Genomic DNA, 16882 nt, shown 5'->3' with positions numbered 1-16882 from the left:
GTAAAGGAGGTAGGGGCAGTAGGGTTAATGGTAGGGGGAGATGAGGGGAAGATAGAGAAAAGAAGAGAGAATGAAAGAAAAGTCCAGAAAAAATAGTTGGGAGATAGAAAGTAAATTGGTGCAAGAGTGGGCTAAGCAGATTGATATTTAGACAGAAAGGAAGAGGGACGTAGGTAACAATAGATTATAGTACAGAAAAGAAGACAGAAAATGAAGGGAGTGAAAATAAAGATAAGAAAAGAAATTAAAACGCTAAATAAAAAGGGAAAAAATCAGTTAGCTAAAAGGTCTGAACTTTTTTCTTAGACTTCGAATCCAGGTACTGGTAGTTTTGACAGGGACTTTCTCAGTGTGTCTTTCCCTTTTTAAGGTTGGTATACTGGTACACTGCTCCTCCCTACTCAGACAGCTTTGGGGGGTGTTGGCTCAAAGTGTTTGAGCCTAGTGTTTCCTTGGTGTGATGGGCCATCTGGTTGCAGGCTGGATCTCTGATGTGTTCCTGCCAGGAGGCTGGTTTGTGAGTAGTCACTGGTCTCTTCTGTTCACAGGCCAAGTTGCAATTGAACTCTGTTTTCTCACTTTTCAGTTCAGTACCAGATTCTTCAAGGTGGCAGGTAGACAGCTGTGTTGCTCCACTGCCAATTTGGATCTTGCAGGTCATCCTCTCCCCCATAGGCTAGTTTAGCATTGTGCACCACCCCCACTCCCATGAGTTAAGCTCAGGCTTTGGCCCACCCAAACTGCAGGAGGTCAGCTCATCATCTCACCCACCCTTGCCAGGCCGAGGTGAATTATACTGTCTATGGAGACCAGTTTTGTTGGGAGTGGGGCTTTCTGCCCATCAGCTGTGCTAGATTTTTGTGGTTCCCTTGAAGGTGGATGATCTGTGTTGTTCACTGTGGTAGGGTTGCAAATTTACTCTGGCCGATTTAGGTCAGGTCCGGCAGGGTCCAGAATGTCACAGAATTTGGCACAGTTTGTTCTAAAGTCCTCAGCTTTTTCAATAAATAAGTAAGTAAATAAGTAAATAAATAAATAAAGGGAAAATGGTGGCTCTCCCCTAGGCAGATCAGGGTTGTGCCAGTCCCAACTGGCACCAAACTTCCCCAGCTGTTATGTACAATTAAAAGCTGTTTTAAGGGTCTGTTATTAAACGTTATGTGCACTCTATGTGTTGGTGGTAATTTTGTTGGCTAAAACAAACAAACAAACAAACAAACAGAATTACCCAAGTCTAGCTACCATAAATTTGAAGTATTTTTCTGATATTGTAAGGCTCAGGACTTCTGCATCCCTCAGCTACCCACTATCTTGGACTCCTCTCCAGGATGCACTATTTATTATACATTTCACTCAATAACAGCAGAGCTATTCATGTTCTCGTGGAATTTATTCCAAGATAAACTATGTCATGGATCATAATAGAAATTGCAAGAAAGTTGAAAGAATTTACATTATGCAGAATGTGTCCTGTGACCACGATGGAATAAATTAGAAATCATTTATTGCAAAAATGATAGAAAAACCATGACATATATTTCTAAATGATGCATGGATTATAGAAAGCATCTCAAGAGAGATAAGTGTCCATTGAACTGAATAAAAATGACAATACATCTTAAAATTTGTGACACATCACTGAAGAAATATGAAAAAGAAAATTTCTACACTAAATGAATACATCTGTATAAAGAAAATTATTGAATTGAAATTCCCATCTCATGTACCTAAAAAATGAACAAAATAAATTGAAATCAAACAGAATGAAAGAAATAATAAAGCAGTAAAACTTGTAAATAAAATTAAAGACAGAGGATAATAGGGGAAATTAATGAAACAAATACTGACTTTTTCAAACAAAATCTATAAAATTGTCAAGTTTCTAACAAGATCACAAAGAAAAATAAGTAAATGCAAATCTCTAATAATAAAATGAAATAATGGATATCATTAGATTTTTTCAAAGATCAAAAATATCAAGGGAATACTACCAAAAATCTCTCTTTGTATATGTAAGTTTGAGAACTAAGATGACATAAACCAATTCCTCAAAAATCATGAATTAATATTGCTCACATAATATAAACTTGTGGGTTTTTTTTTTTTTTTTGGCAGTACTGAGTTTAAATTTGCATTCTTACTTTGAAAACTACCATAAAAAGAAACTCCAAATTCAAATTTCCCTGGAGAATTTTAACAAATATTTAAAACAATGATACCAATTTGATATAATCTTTTGCAGAAACTAGAAAACTGAAAAATTCCTCAACTCATTTATTGAAATTAATATTATTTTGATAATAAAATCAGACAAAAGCAAAGTGAAACTAAAGTGTCAGAATAATATCCCCCATGAATGTGGTGGTAGTTTGAAGAACAGTATATTCACATATCAAAACATCAACTGGAACTCCAAAAATATGTACAAATTTTACATTTATGAGTATAGGTTAAAAAAGGTAAAGCATGAATTATTGGAAGTTACTACATTAACATGAAAAACTAAATAGTCCATGTGAAATCACAGGGTAACTTTGACTACAATGGTCTGAAATAAAATATTTTGAAATTAGATTCAAGAGAATTTGGAGATTGATTACAAGGTGTCCGAGAAAGAGAGGAAGACACAAAAAGACCACCAGACAAAAAATTAACAAAGATCTAGTTTGGAATTTAAGTTTTACCTGTCTTATTTTCTGAGTTTTAGTAATGTTATCTCTGAAAAAACCTACCCCTTTAAAGACTTTTATTTTATTTATCTTTTTTCTATTTGGAATTTTCTGAATTTCTTTAAAGTTAGCTTATAAATGATTGGGAAAAATAATTCTGCATACAAAAATTATCACACACACAATTTTTATAAATAAACTTATAACATCAAAATTTGCAAAGTTCTAACAATCTCTTAGTAAGTGTAAAATATTTCTATGAATATTTCAAAGGTCCCGAGTTTCCTTTTAATCAACTATTTGGCACTGAATTTTCTCAGGGCAAACTAATTTATAATACTGAATTGATTTAACCTTTTTGTCAAGTATTCCTTTTTACATTCTCATATTCAGATGGCTGCATACTTTACTTTTATAAATATAATGAAATATTAAAATGTTAGTTTAGAAGAGAGCAGTTTAACTGCTAAGGAAAGGTAAAGTTCTTGCATCAATATATTTCAAACTTTAGTATGTATTCAAATCATCCAAGGAGCTTATAAACACACGTGTGTAGTCCCCATATTCAGGATTCCTACTTTGGCAATTTTGGAGAAGTATTCAGGAATGTCATTTATTTATTTCTTCACTTCTTCATTTATTAATAAAAAAGTCTGGTTAAAACAGGGAGTACTCAGATCATCCTTTGAAGAACAATGCTAAGCAATTCTTCATCATAGTCCATTCCATCTCAGATATGTAGAATAGCATAGCATTAGTGAATTTCAGGCCTATTTATATACTAATTCTCTGAATTATGGAGTTCTCTACACTTTTTCCAAAGAAAATCTTAAGACAAAAAGTACCTAGTGCTTAAAATTTTTTTCAAAAATAACCCATTCTAGCCAATAATTTGAGAACACTCTCTGAAAATATTTTCTATATTGTAGTGGGTCAGTAGCTATAATATGTAATCTCAGATCAGTGATTATTCAACTTGGTTGTGCATAAAAAATTCACTTGAATAACTTTTGGGGTTTTTTTGGTGGAACTCTGGTTTGAACTCAGGGCTTTGCACTTGCAAAGCCTCCAGCGGATCTCCAGTCCATTTTGCTCTTGTTTTGGAGATGGGATCTTGTGAACTATTTGCTCAGACTGGGCTCAGAACACAATCCTCGTGATCTCATTCTCTAAGTAGCTAGGGTTACAGGCATCAACCACAGGTGCTAAACTCATCTGAGTAACTATAATCTTCTCATCTGTGGGCCACATACCAGATGGATTAAATAAGACTCTTTGGAGGCGAGACTTATGCAATTAAAACTACAAAATGCTTTTTAAAATTAATTAAAGATATAAAAAAATGGGTTACACCTATGTTCATAAATTAGAAAACTTAATATTATTAAGATGTCAAAATTACAAGTATATATACATATATATATATATATATGGAGAGAGAGAGATTCAATGCTATCTCTACCAAAATCCTGATGTCAGTTCTTGCAGAAATTGAAAAGTCAATCATAATATACATGGAATTTTAAGGGACCAGGTAGAGCAAAACAATCAAAACAGAGGAGCGCAAAGTTCTAGGACTCACATTTCCTAATTTCAGAACCTACTACAAAATGACAGTAAGCCTCCGCACCTGCCAACAAAAAGAGTTTGGCCTGACATAACAACTAAGAGTAGAGTAGAAGAGACTAGAGAAATAAAACCTCATAGATATGGTCAAATGATTTTCAACATTGTAGCAAGACAGTTCAATCAGGAAAAATACATTCCTTTCCACTAATAATGCTAACAAAACTTGAAATCCAAGTTCCAAAGAATAAAATTATACCGTTATTTAATACCATATCTAAAAACTAATATAAAAGGGATCTGTGAGTTAAATTTATGACCCAAGGCTGTGAAACTCCAAGAAGAAAATAAAGCAAAAGCTTCCTGACATTGGATTTAGCAATGTTTTCTTAAATATGACACCAAAGATACAGAAAGAAAGAAAAAATAGGCAAATTAGACATTAAGAAAAGTCCAAACCAGTGTGCTTCAAAAGACACTAGTAAGAGCTGAGTGAAAACTTAATCCACACAATGGGGTAAAATATTCACAGAATGTACATTAAGGGGATTAGTATAGGGAATATAGAAAGAACTCCTAAAACTTGACAACAAAAATATTCCAATTCAAAAATGGTCAAAAGATTTGAATTGACATTCTCCAAAGAAGATCTATGAATGCCAGACATCATTAGGGCAAGGCAAATCAAACTACTTCTACCATTTGGGAGGGTGACTATCAAAACTACAAAAAACAACATGTGTTGGTGCAGATGGGGAGAAATAGGAACACGTGCACTCTGTGGGAATATAAAATTGTACAGCTGGTATGGAAACAGTATTCTTGTTACTCAAAAAGTTAAAAATACAGTTGTGATATGAACTAGACATTCCTCTTCTGAGTATCTTCTCAAGAATATTAAAAGAAGCATCTCAAAGACATCTTCACACTCAAGCTCATGACATCATTACAATAGCTTAAGCAAGGAGGTTACCTAAGTGCACATCTGTGCATGAATAAAATATTAGACTTTAAAAAGGAAGAAAATTCTGACATGCTTACATGAACTTTAGGTTTATTAAGCTAAATGAAAAAAACCAATTAAAAAAACCAAGTATTGCATAATTCCACTTACATGAGTCAAAATCAGAGAGACAGAAAGTTGAATGGTGGTGAAATTTATTCTCTCATAGTTCTTGATGTGAGAAGTCTGGAATCGATGCTTTTGCAAGGCTGTGCTCCCTCTCGTCATCTGGATGATTACCATTCTTCGGTTTTCCTAGCTTCTGTTGGTTTCCTAGTATGCCTTTGCATTCATTGCCATGTGACTACATCACACAGATCCCTGCTTCAATTTTCACATTTTCTTTTCCCCAGGATCTAATCTCGTCTCCCCACCATGAGGATGTTTGTGGTGACGTGTGGGCTAGATGACAAGAATGGACATGGAAAGGAGGAGCTCGATAAGAAAAACTAACAAGTAAGCATTAAAAACAATTTAGGCCTCTTTTTACCATCACAAATCTTTATTTTCACCCTCCAAAAATGGCAAAATTTAAAAAAATATTTTAAATGTCATCTTTATTTTCAAAGGGAAGCATTTGAAGGTAAGGTCATGAAAGCTGCCATGTGGCACAATTCCACTGGCCAAGAAATATATTGCATTTTGTGTGGATCCTTAAAGTTGTGCAAAATAGAAGTCCTTTGCAGACATCCTCCTCCAATGAGGTTACATGGCTTAAGGTATTTCTCTTTCAATTTTCAATGGAAACTGTGTCTGTCATTTATTCATTCCAAATACATTTTATCACAGGCATATTTAATCATTTATTTCAAGGCTTAATCATTTAAAGCTCAAAATTGATGGAAATAGAGGTCAGGGTAGACAGAAGCTATATCTTTACTCTAGAATACTAATACATTTGATTGAATGCATGAAGAATTGCACAGACTTTGAGTTGCATTTAAAGACACAGATAATGTAGTGTTACTGGGCTTGGAATGCTGCAATTCAGTACATTAACCTGAGGATGTTCCCTATTAATTCACTGAGAAAGAACATGTGCATCTTGCTTGGGTGTGCCTAGGAGAGGTTGGGGAGGAAGTTAAGAATTGCCAAGAACTTCAGGAAAGGCAAAACAAGCACCTGGTTATAGGGTTCCTGACTTATATCTGCCTGTTTTTCAGAGCAAAGGAATGTTCATATGAGTAAGCCTACGCCTTCCACGGTTACAGGTTTGCTCCTCTTCAGAGTCATGTTAGGCTCAGAATTATAGATTTACAACTATTTTTTATACCACCTAGAGAGGCTGCTACATTTGAATTTCTCATCAACCCTCTAAAGCATGCAACTTGCTGGAAATCAGATTATCGATAAATTCTACTTAATTTCCACGAGTGGAGTTACAGGCAAATTCTCAATCAAGTTTATAGCATAAAAATGCTACTGAAATTCTAATTTCAATAAAAACTTAATAGTCCTTCTTTACTTGTATTGTTTAATTGGGTGTAAACTATTGTTGGTAATCTTCTAAACAACTATCAAGTTTACTAATTTAGGCAACACTATGAATTGGGCTTATAATAGTGTACTGCTGTCATCTCATGTTGCCAGTCTTGGTGAAACAAATTACATTAATTACATACTTGAGTTTAAGGTTTAACTTGGGACCTTTTTCTTTCTTAAATTATAAACTTAAGATGAGAGTTTTTAATCTTCTCAAGTCATAACGTGTTCATTATGCCCATGAGTTGAATTTCCAGACTTATTCTTGTATCTTTCCTCCTATCTTCCACTATGTCCTGTTTATACTGTTTGATAAAACATAGTGAGTAGGAGACACCATGGCTCACCATTTCATTGTCTCATTTCCTTATTACATGGTGGTTAGAGATACTCAGCACATTCCTGCATCTTCATGAGACTGAAACAATACAGGTACTTGGCTAGAGGGAGAGATGGGGAGGTAGGGAAAGGTATAAGAGAGCAAGAGGAAACAACAGACAGTTACAGACCAGGTGAAATCCAGAAATGTTAGAATTTAGATTTGCAAAATGAAACAAAAACCAAACCAAACAAAAAGCTCTAACATTGGGTGCTTGGCAGCACAGTAGGCAAGGGAGAGAATCCCTCTCAGTGGTGCCAAAAGCAAAAGAGAAAAGGAAAGCCTCAGTGAGTGCCACAGATGCAGAACCTGGGCCTCTGCAAAAATAAAGTTTAAGATGGTGTATATGAGATCCACACAGAAGCAGATGCTTGAGGAGGCGCCTCTGCACTTCCTACTTGCTCAATAGTGCTGTATCAGGGTACCATCTTAAACTGGGTTTACAGTCAAATCTTATACCTGAGGTTGGGATAAGAAAGCCCTGAAGTTTTATCTCTCAAATCCCAGCAGCTTCTCTTTGATGACTAAGCAAACAAACCCCCAAGAGTGAATCCAGGTACTCGTTTTGAGTTGGACGCAGAACTGGGAACACAGGTATATGTGGTAGAAAGTGTGAGTTGCACTATAGAGGCAAGTGGAGGGCATTTTCATTTGGGAATAGAGGAGGGAGACAAATGTGTTCAGATATGATTGGGGGGCAGGGACAGAGACTGTGTGGCTAGGGATGGTATAGTGGCTCAAGTGGTAGAATGCCTGCCTAGTAAGTTTGAGTTCGTGAGTTCAAATCCCAGGGCCACCAAAAAAAAAAAAAAAGTGACCTAAACTTTTGGGCTGGTGGAATGGATCAAGTGTCAAGAATGTCTTCCTAGCAAGCACAAGGCCCTGAGTTAAAACTCAAGTGCCACAAAGAAACGAAACAATAAAAAAAAAGACTCTAGCTAGGGCACCTCTCTCTCCCAATACAGATTGCTTTGGTTGGATCTCCTTCCTCACTCTCCGAGCCCTGATACATTTGATGGGAATGCAGCTGCTGTTTTTGCATTTACCACATGTGTAAAGCACAAGGGAGCATCCAAGCAGGTATTCCATGGGATTGGCTGCAGGAAGAGCAACTGCTACAATTACCTTTTTTGTCAGGCCTGTGTATGGAGATTGCTGGCATGACTTCAGCCCAACAGAGGTCCTTATCTTAATTCAGGAACAGCATTTGGCAAGCAAGGGTGACCACACAATACTTTCTGGTTTGACCTATTTATACCTAAAAGAGAAAATGACACTGCTCACCCCCTTTCTAGTCAATTTCAAAATGAGAAGCCTGAGAAAAAAGTATTTCCAACCTCCATCTTCTCAGCAAGAAGAAGCTATTGACTAAAGTTTTTCTTATTGTTTTCCCCCTTATTATTTTTCATACATGCATTTCATGTACATCCTTTCTCATTCTTGTTTTGTTTTCCCCCCTCCATCCTTTTGTTACATTATCATTAATACATTTATCTTCATTGTTAACTTCCTTATTTATCCTATATTATCTTAGCTCAAAATTAACATAGAAAATTTAGAGTTAAAAGATGCACCATACTTCAAATGAACTTAACAGACAACTGCAAAATGTTCCATCCTTGGTCAATGGAATATACATCCTTCTTAGCAGGCCATGGGACTTTCACTAAAATTGATGACATTTCAGGCTATAAACCAAGTCTTAACAAACATGAAAATACTGAAATAAATTGTTGTATCATGTAACAGCATAATGGAATAAAACAAGAAATCAGCAAGACAAACCACAGAAAATTTGCAAACACAGGGAGATTGAACAACATGCTTCAACAATCAATTGGTCATTGAGGAAATCAGGGAAGAAACTTAACAGTTCCTAGAATCAAGTGAAAATGAAAATGGTGCTTACCCAAATATGTGGGGTATGGCAAAAACATTTTTAAGAGGGAAGTGCATAGCTATGATTATCTTAAAAAATCAGAGTAATCATGAGTAAATAACCTAGTGATGCACAACAAGAACAACCCAAAGCCCAAATTAATAGAAGGAAAGAAATTATAAAGGTCACAGGTGAAATGGAAGCCAAAAGAATAATACAAAGAATCACTGAAACACAGAACTGGTTCTGTGAAAAGATGAACAAAATTGACAAATCATTAACTAAACTAACCAAAGAGATAAGAAATTAATTTAAAAAAAAAGTAATATACAGATACACGATGTTTCCTTGGTACCATGAGGGAACATTTTGAAAAAATTGTATGACAACAAATTGGAAAATTGAGAAGAAATGGACACCCAATGTCCTGCTAAAATTGAGTAAGGAGAATATAAACAACGTAAGCATATCTACAATGAGTAATGAGGTAAATGCAGTAATAAAGGGTCCCCCACAAGGAAATTCCCAGGACTGGACAGAGTCACTGCTGAATTCTTTCAGACCTTTAAAGAACCAGCAATAATGTTCCTCAAATTAGTCCATAAAATTTAAAGTGAAGGAACACTTCCAAACTCATTATATGAAGACAGTATTATCCTTGTTTCAAAAGTGGTAAGGATGCACACATACTGACACACAAACTCCCAACCTGCACACAGCAAGAGAGAGAGAGAGAATAAATTACAGACCAATTTCCTTAATGAATATAAACACAAAACTCCTCAAAAAAATACTTGACATCTGATTTTAAGAACATAATAGAAAGATCATACAGTATGATCAACTTGTTTTATTTCAGGAATGTAAGGATGGTTCAACATATGTAAATCAATAAACAGACTATATCACTTATATATGATCAAGGAAAAATATCACATAATTATTTTAATTGATACAGAAAGAGTCTTTGAAAAGTTCAACATCTCATCAAAGTAAAAGACCAGAAGAAATTAGGAATATTACATATTAACATAGTGAAGGCTATATGGCATGTAGTTAAAGCTATAGGAATCTTGATAAAGATGTTGAGAACATATGTTGGAGAAAAGACAGCTTCTTTAACAAATGATACTGGGAAAACTGAATATACTTAAGTAGAAGACTGAAACCAGACCCCTATGTATCACCTGGTTCTAAAATCAACTCAAAGTGGATCAAAGGTCCTTAATATAGTACTTGAATCTTTGAAGTTACTAGGGAAAACTTCGAGATATAGGAAAAGGCAGTGACTTCCTGAATTGAATTCTAGCAGTTCAGAGTAAACTCATGGAACACATCAAGTTAGAAAGCTTCAATACACCAAAGGAAGTGAGTAACAGTGAGGATACAGCCTAAAGAAGGGGAGGAAATCATTCTTAACTATTCATCCAATAGACGGTTAATATACATACTATAAAAAAGCAAATAAACTTAACAAAAGAGCAAATTATCTTGTAAGTAAATGGGCAAATGGACTACACACTTTTCAAAATGAGAAGTACAAATGACTAATAAAGAAATGAAGGGAAGTTTTCAACATCCTTAGCTATCAGAAAATTGCAAATCAAATCTACATTGCTGTTCCATGTCACCCCAGGCAGATTGGCTATCATCAAAACAAGAAAAGCAAACAAATGTTGGTGAGAATACTGGGGAAAAAGAACCTTATACTCTTCTGTTAGAACTATAAGTTATGGAGCCACTAATTTTCCTTAGAAAATTAGAAATAGCATTACCATATGATTCTGCTATAGCACTTCTAGTATATTTCCAAGAAAGAAACAAAGTCAACTTACTACAGAGATACCTGCATATCCATGTTGATTGTTCCATTCGTCACAATAGGTAAGTCATGAAATCAGCTTAGGTGTTGATCTGCACAAGAATAGATAAAGGAAATATTGTATATATATACAAGTGAGTTTTATTTAACCATAGAGGAGGAAAAATGTTTGCCATTCACAGGAAAATGAGCAGAGCTGGAGAACATCATGTTAAGTAAAATAAGCCAAACTCATAAAGACAAGTATTGCCTGTTTTCTCTCATATGTGGAATTTAGGGACAGGAAAGACATGAAAGTAAAATGTGGACTAGTAGGAATGTGGAAAATATGAAGGACAAAAGAGGGTTATAGAGGTGCAGAATATGATCATAACAAGTATATATGAAAATGGCACAATGGAACCCATTACTTTGTACAGTTAATATATACTAACTATGGTCAGTGAATGATAATACAATTTTGGAGACAAAATTCCTAATTCTGAATGTTGGCTCTGTCAATTATTTCCTATGCAGTCTTTGTAAAAATCCATTGTGCCTCAGTTTCCACATATGTAAAATAAAGTGATTTTTTCATTTCTTATAATGATTCAAGGAGATAATGTGTATATCAAGCTTAGCATGGTACCTGACATGTAAATGATCTCTTAGATGGAACAGAAATTATTGTTGGTGTTGATAATGATGCTATATACTTTACACAATTACAGTGAATTTAGTATAAAATTTTTTCTATTCAAAAGTTTTCACAAACCATGATTTATAGATTCTTTTATTCACATAAATGCTATTAGCTTTTTCTAGCATCATTACCAAGTACCTTCTTAAGTGTTTTCTATGTTTGTCTTTTTAGGGTTTTTACTTGATAAATATTGTATGTTTTAATGTTGTACAATGGTGGTGTTTCATGTAAGACATAAGTCCCGAGAGCTTAACAAATCACACCAATGTGGACATTAAGTGAAGTGAGTTCTAATGCTGTAATATTGTTCATTTTAAAATATCACTTCATAGTAGTAAAACCAAAATAGGTTATGTGTTCCAGTAATTCTCACCTTTTAGATTTTAAGAAGTGATTTCTGGGGTTTCAAGATGGTGGTTAGAGATGGGTAGCACGTCCCTGTGTCTGCACTACTCATGCCTTCAATTTCATTAGGCACAAAATTACAAGTGTGAAATTAGAGACTTGGTGATGTGTTACAGGGAATTCTTGATATAATTTATTCATTCATAACATTATTTTTAAAATTTAATTAGCACCTTTTCTGTGTGATACATCATTTCTCAGGAACAAAGAAGGATCTGTCAACCAAAATCAGTTTATATCCTAGTAAAGGGAGCAAATAATAGGCAAATAAACAAATACAAAAAACATATAATGCTGTATTAATAAGTTGTTTGTAGAAAATAAGTCAGGGTAAGAGAAGAGAACTTTACATAAATAATCAAGAAAATTCTCTGTCCCTAGATGATATTTGAACAGAACTCCAAATAAAATAAGAAAATTAATGTCATGGGAAATTTGGGAAAGAGCATTCCAAGGAAAGAAGAAATAAAGTGGACTGGAGCCATGGCTCCAATTGTAGAGTGCTAGCTCTACTGAGTTCAAACTCTAGTAAAATATAGAGTGCAAAATCTGAAGTCAGAATCAAATTGGCATGCCCAAAGAATAGCAAGAAACCAAGGATGTATAGGAGAGTAGTTTAGAGAGATGGAATCATGCAGGTCATGCAGAGCTTTGTAGGTGAGGTCAAATTTAGCTTTTACTCAGAGAAGATATAGAAGGAGAAACAGGTGGATCTGTGTGGAGGAAAAAGGTGACCTGGCATAGCTATAAATGACAGCCAGGCTGCTGTGTGGAAAATAATCTGTAAGAAGAAGATTTGAAAGAGCAAGAGATATTATGAAGATGATGCCTAGGCTGGGAAATACAGAGGCAGCTTTGAAAAGGGCAGAAACATTGGAGGTGATGGGAAATGAGTAGATCAAGAAAAAATTTTGAAGATGTAATCAACAGGACTTGCTGGGGAAGATGAGAAAAAAGAGATATGGGCCAGGAGTGCAAAGGAAAACTTGTTTTTAGATGTGAAGTTTCAGTAAATGTTTAAATGCTGAACTAGTACTTATCTAAACAGCTAATCAGATTTTTTCCTTTCTGTTACCTTGTCGTTACTGGTGTTAATTTTTATTTTTGTGATAGTAATGTCTTATAACAGCTTTCCTATTACTCTATTATTTATTTAATTTGTTATATTTTGGTCAAGACATAGAAAATACACCAATTTTTATATATACTTATATATATATATATATATATATGTTTGAGTGTGTCTAATTGATATTTACCTTTAAATACAGCTTCATCTTCCTAAGCCTGGGAAGGTCAAAAATAAAGGCCATAACAAAACATACTATGATTAACTCAAATTACAGAGGACTGTCTTTCTCTGGTCCAAATATTAAAAAGTAGTATTTGTAAACATAAATATTTACATCTTAACCTTGTAAATCTTTACTTCATTTCTATCCCTATGATATATGTACAAATTGTGCATAAAAGTATACAGTTTGACTTAACAAAATTCAAGACCTTTGTTGAATATATAAAGAATCAAAAATTTAGCTTTTATATTATGTTAGTCAGCTTTCCATTACAATAAAGTATCTGAGCTAATCAGCTTCAAAACAAGAAGGGCTAGATTTAGCTCACAGTTTTGGTGATTTCAGTCCATGGTTGCGTGACCCATTGCTTTTGGGTTCTGTGACAAGACAGTACATCATGTGGGAATGTGCACTTCATGGAAACCAGAAAATTATTTCCCAGGGGACTGTGTATGAGCAGGGTACTGGAAACCACTCAGTGATACCCATGCTAATGCCTGTGTCACCTTGAAATTTCATTTGCCAGATAAAGTGGTGTATCACCTTTAGACTCAACCTCCCACCAAGTCTCAGGGTATAGATATCATGCAGCATAGTATTCATCATGGGTAAAAAGATTGGTCTTTAATCCAGTTCTCAGTGGAACCTTTAGTTCCATCTGAAGCCTCTTGACCATAACCTTCGGTGTCCCTGTCTCTGAATTTTGATTTTGTGTTCTTGCCAGAATTACCCTTTAAATTCTCCTTATGGGACTTTATTCTTTCTCTAGCCCAACTCTCCAAACTGTTCCAAATTCCTCCCACCTGTTAATCCAAAAACTCCTCCATCATCTCAGTTATACTCACAGCAATCAATCCCCCTTTTCAGTACCAATTTTCCATTTGTCAGATTCATGTTACTGTGAGAAAATGCCTTAAATAATCAACTTGGATGAAATGTTTGTAGGTTTAGTTTGGTTTTGGAAGTTTCAGTCCATGGCTAGTTGGTCCATTGCTTTTGGGTCTGTGCCAAGGCAGTACATTATGGCAGGAAGATGATCTTCTCATGAAGAGAGGCTGAAATCCCACAATCTGTTTTGAGGTCATTTCTCCAATGACCTAAAGTCCATGGTGGCCAGAAATTGAAACAAAAAGAAATTAGTGAAATCCCACAATCCCTTTGAAGTCATCTCTGCAATGACCTAGAACCTCCCACTAGGCCCCACCTCTTACAGTTTCCATCACTTCTAATAGTATCATACATAGAATCCACCTTTTGACATATGTTTGTGGGGGTATTTTCCAGATCCAAAGTAAAGTAAAGATATTTGGTACATAAATTCAGTAAGAAGCAAAACAATTCTGCAATATGAGATTTTATAGCAAAGCAATTAGTGATCCTTTTTTTTTTAACTACTATTTACTGATTTTCTATATTGGTAGTTTTTGATCCTTTCATTGAAAATAAAACCAATATCAAAGACCAGGTCAATAGTTATGAAGCTTGTCTTGGAAGTGTTTCAACACAAGTCAGGTAAAAATTTCTGTGAGTCACCAATTTGAAGGTAAATTCTGAACTGCAGACATCATCTTAAGTGACAAATGTTTGCATTATCTCAGCAAGGAAAAGCTGTATCTTCGTATCCATTGATATCATAGAAAAATGAGCTCTTTCTGAGAAAACCTTGAAGAGACATTAAAAATTAGGAAGGTCAGAACCACAGCATATTCCCGACTCAGGAACTGTTGTTGTGGGAAGTGTCAGAGTAATTTCATGAACTGTAAAACTTAGAGACAAGCTGGGCATGATGACACATGTCTATAATCCCAGCACTAGGTAGGTGGTGGAGGCAGAGAGATTATGAAACCAGCATGAGTTACAGAGTGACACCTTAACTTAAAAAAAAGAAAGAAAGAAAGAAAGAAAAGGAAAAAAATTAGGGAGAGAAAGATAGGAACGGTTGTACAGAGAAGAAAGGAAGGAAAGAGGCAAACAAAAAGACATCGATTGACCAATCAGACAGAACTGAATAGTTCTATCTGGGGTTGACCCTTGTCCTATTCATTACTCTGACTTCTAAGTCAAGGAGTATTACCTACAGTTTGCAAATAATTATTTCTTTTTTATTGTCCTTTTGAATTCACTTTTATGCTTATAAAAAATAAAATAATTATATCAATGAGCCAAAGTTCTTAATAAGTCAGAAAGGTGAATTTTATTTTACTTCAAGCAAAAAAAGTAAATTATATTATGTCATTAGGCTAAAAGAAATGTCATTGACCCCTGGGGTTTAGCAATAAGTTATACCTGTTTTACCTGTAGGTCATTTGATAATTTTAAGAAACCTGTGGAGACTGAAAATGTTTTATACCATTTTCCATCTCTGTGTCAGCAGGACTGGGGAAAAATGATTAAGCATAGCCTTTATATATTAAAAATGGTTACAAGTGAACAGTTTATATTTGTATCTGTAGTACAGATTATATTTCTATTATTACATTTAAAAATATTAAAATTAACCAAATCTTTTAAATTCTGAACTAATCCTTTAGTATGTAACATCTGAAAATAGTTAACAGGTAAACTATGATCGAATGAAACACAGAAAACTAGAGTATCTATTCAACCTTTTGTTAGAGTCTGCAAACAAATGATAAGCTCAGTAAGACTGGTAATAACAGAAATCTTTAAAGCTAAAATCCAAAAATATTCAGTTTGGTTTATTTCTTTATCCCTGAATATAAATTTTATGTCCAGCGCTTATTTAAAATAGAGTTTGAAATGTAATATGATTCAGAGCAGGTAAAAGTCAGGCGGCCAGTTTCTTTCCCAGTCTTGCAGAGTTTTGTTTCTGTTTTTCTTTCATTCAGTTTTTGGAGTCTATCAAATACGCACAGAGTTAAATAGCATTGTGGAGTTATAATCATGAGGATCGTGGTGGTGGTGGTGTTTCTAGACCCTAACCATCACTGTCCATTACGTTTTAAATATATTTTAAAATTCCCACTGAGTCCAGATGGACAACAACTCCCTGCGGATACACTCGTCTCATCTTTTCTCTGATTGGTCAGGTCTGTGGAGACATATTGCCATCTTTTCTCTGATTGGTCAGATCTGTGACGATGCTCCTGTCTGTCATCTTTTAATTGATTGGTCAGGTCTATGGAGTCGCCCATGTCTGCTGTCTTTTCTTCTGTCAGGTCTTCTCACATGACATTCTCATCAAGATTGTGGAAGTCTTCACACGAAGTATAAGAGTTTTCTGGTGTGCAATGGCAATATTTCTAGAAAATCCCCCACGTCCAGAGACTTCCAACTTACTCCACCATAACCCAGGACTACCTGATCTTAGCTCCAGAGGCCACGCCGTGTGCCTGTCCCTCAGACTGTGTTCTCCCATCAGTCTTGTGAAACTGTGCTAAAGGTGACCCTCCGCCATTGGCCTCCTTTTCCAAAATTTCCAAAAACACCCCTTACTCCCAATGGAAGCTGGGGAAATTCTTCTGCCAAACTTCTCCTGTGCAAAAACACCTTGCAAATAATGGTGAAACCTGGGTTTTAGTATCAGAATAAAATTTTCTCTTTTTTGGATGACAGTTACAGCAGCTGCAGGGAGCCCAGGAGGTTGATTCATTGGCTTGAAATTTTCACTGTAGTTCATGATGGTTTGAGTTAGGAATTCAAACAGAAAAAAGTTGGGCAACTTTTCTAAACAATCTGG

The 16882-nt window shown here is 35.0% G+C and overlaps 1 pseudogene; it reads right to left on the bottom strand.

Moving 5' to 3' along the window:
* Positions 1–16337, bottom strand: part of LOC141414746 (probable ATP-dependent RNA helicase DDX43 pseudogene) — a 38422-nt pseudogene extending 22085 nt beyond the window's left edge.
* Between the last annotated feature and the right edge of the window lie 545 nt (positions 16338–16882).

The sequence above is a fragment of the Castor canadensis genome, chromosome 12, assembly GCF_047511655.1.
Source record: "Castor canadensis chromosome 12, mCasCan1.hap1v2, whole genome shotgun sequence".
Classification (NCBI taxonomy): domain Eukaryota; kingdom Metazoa; phylum Chordata; class Mammalia; order Rodentia; family Castoridae; genus Castor; species Castor canadensis.
Note: the sequence above shows the minus strand (reverse complement) of the source record. Positions and strands in the feature narration are given on the sequence as shown.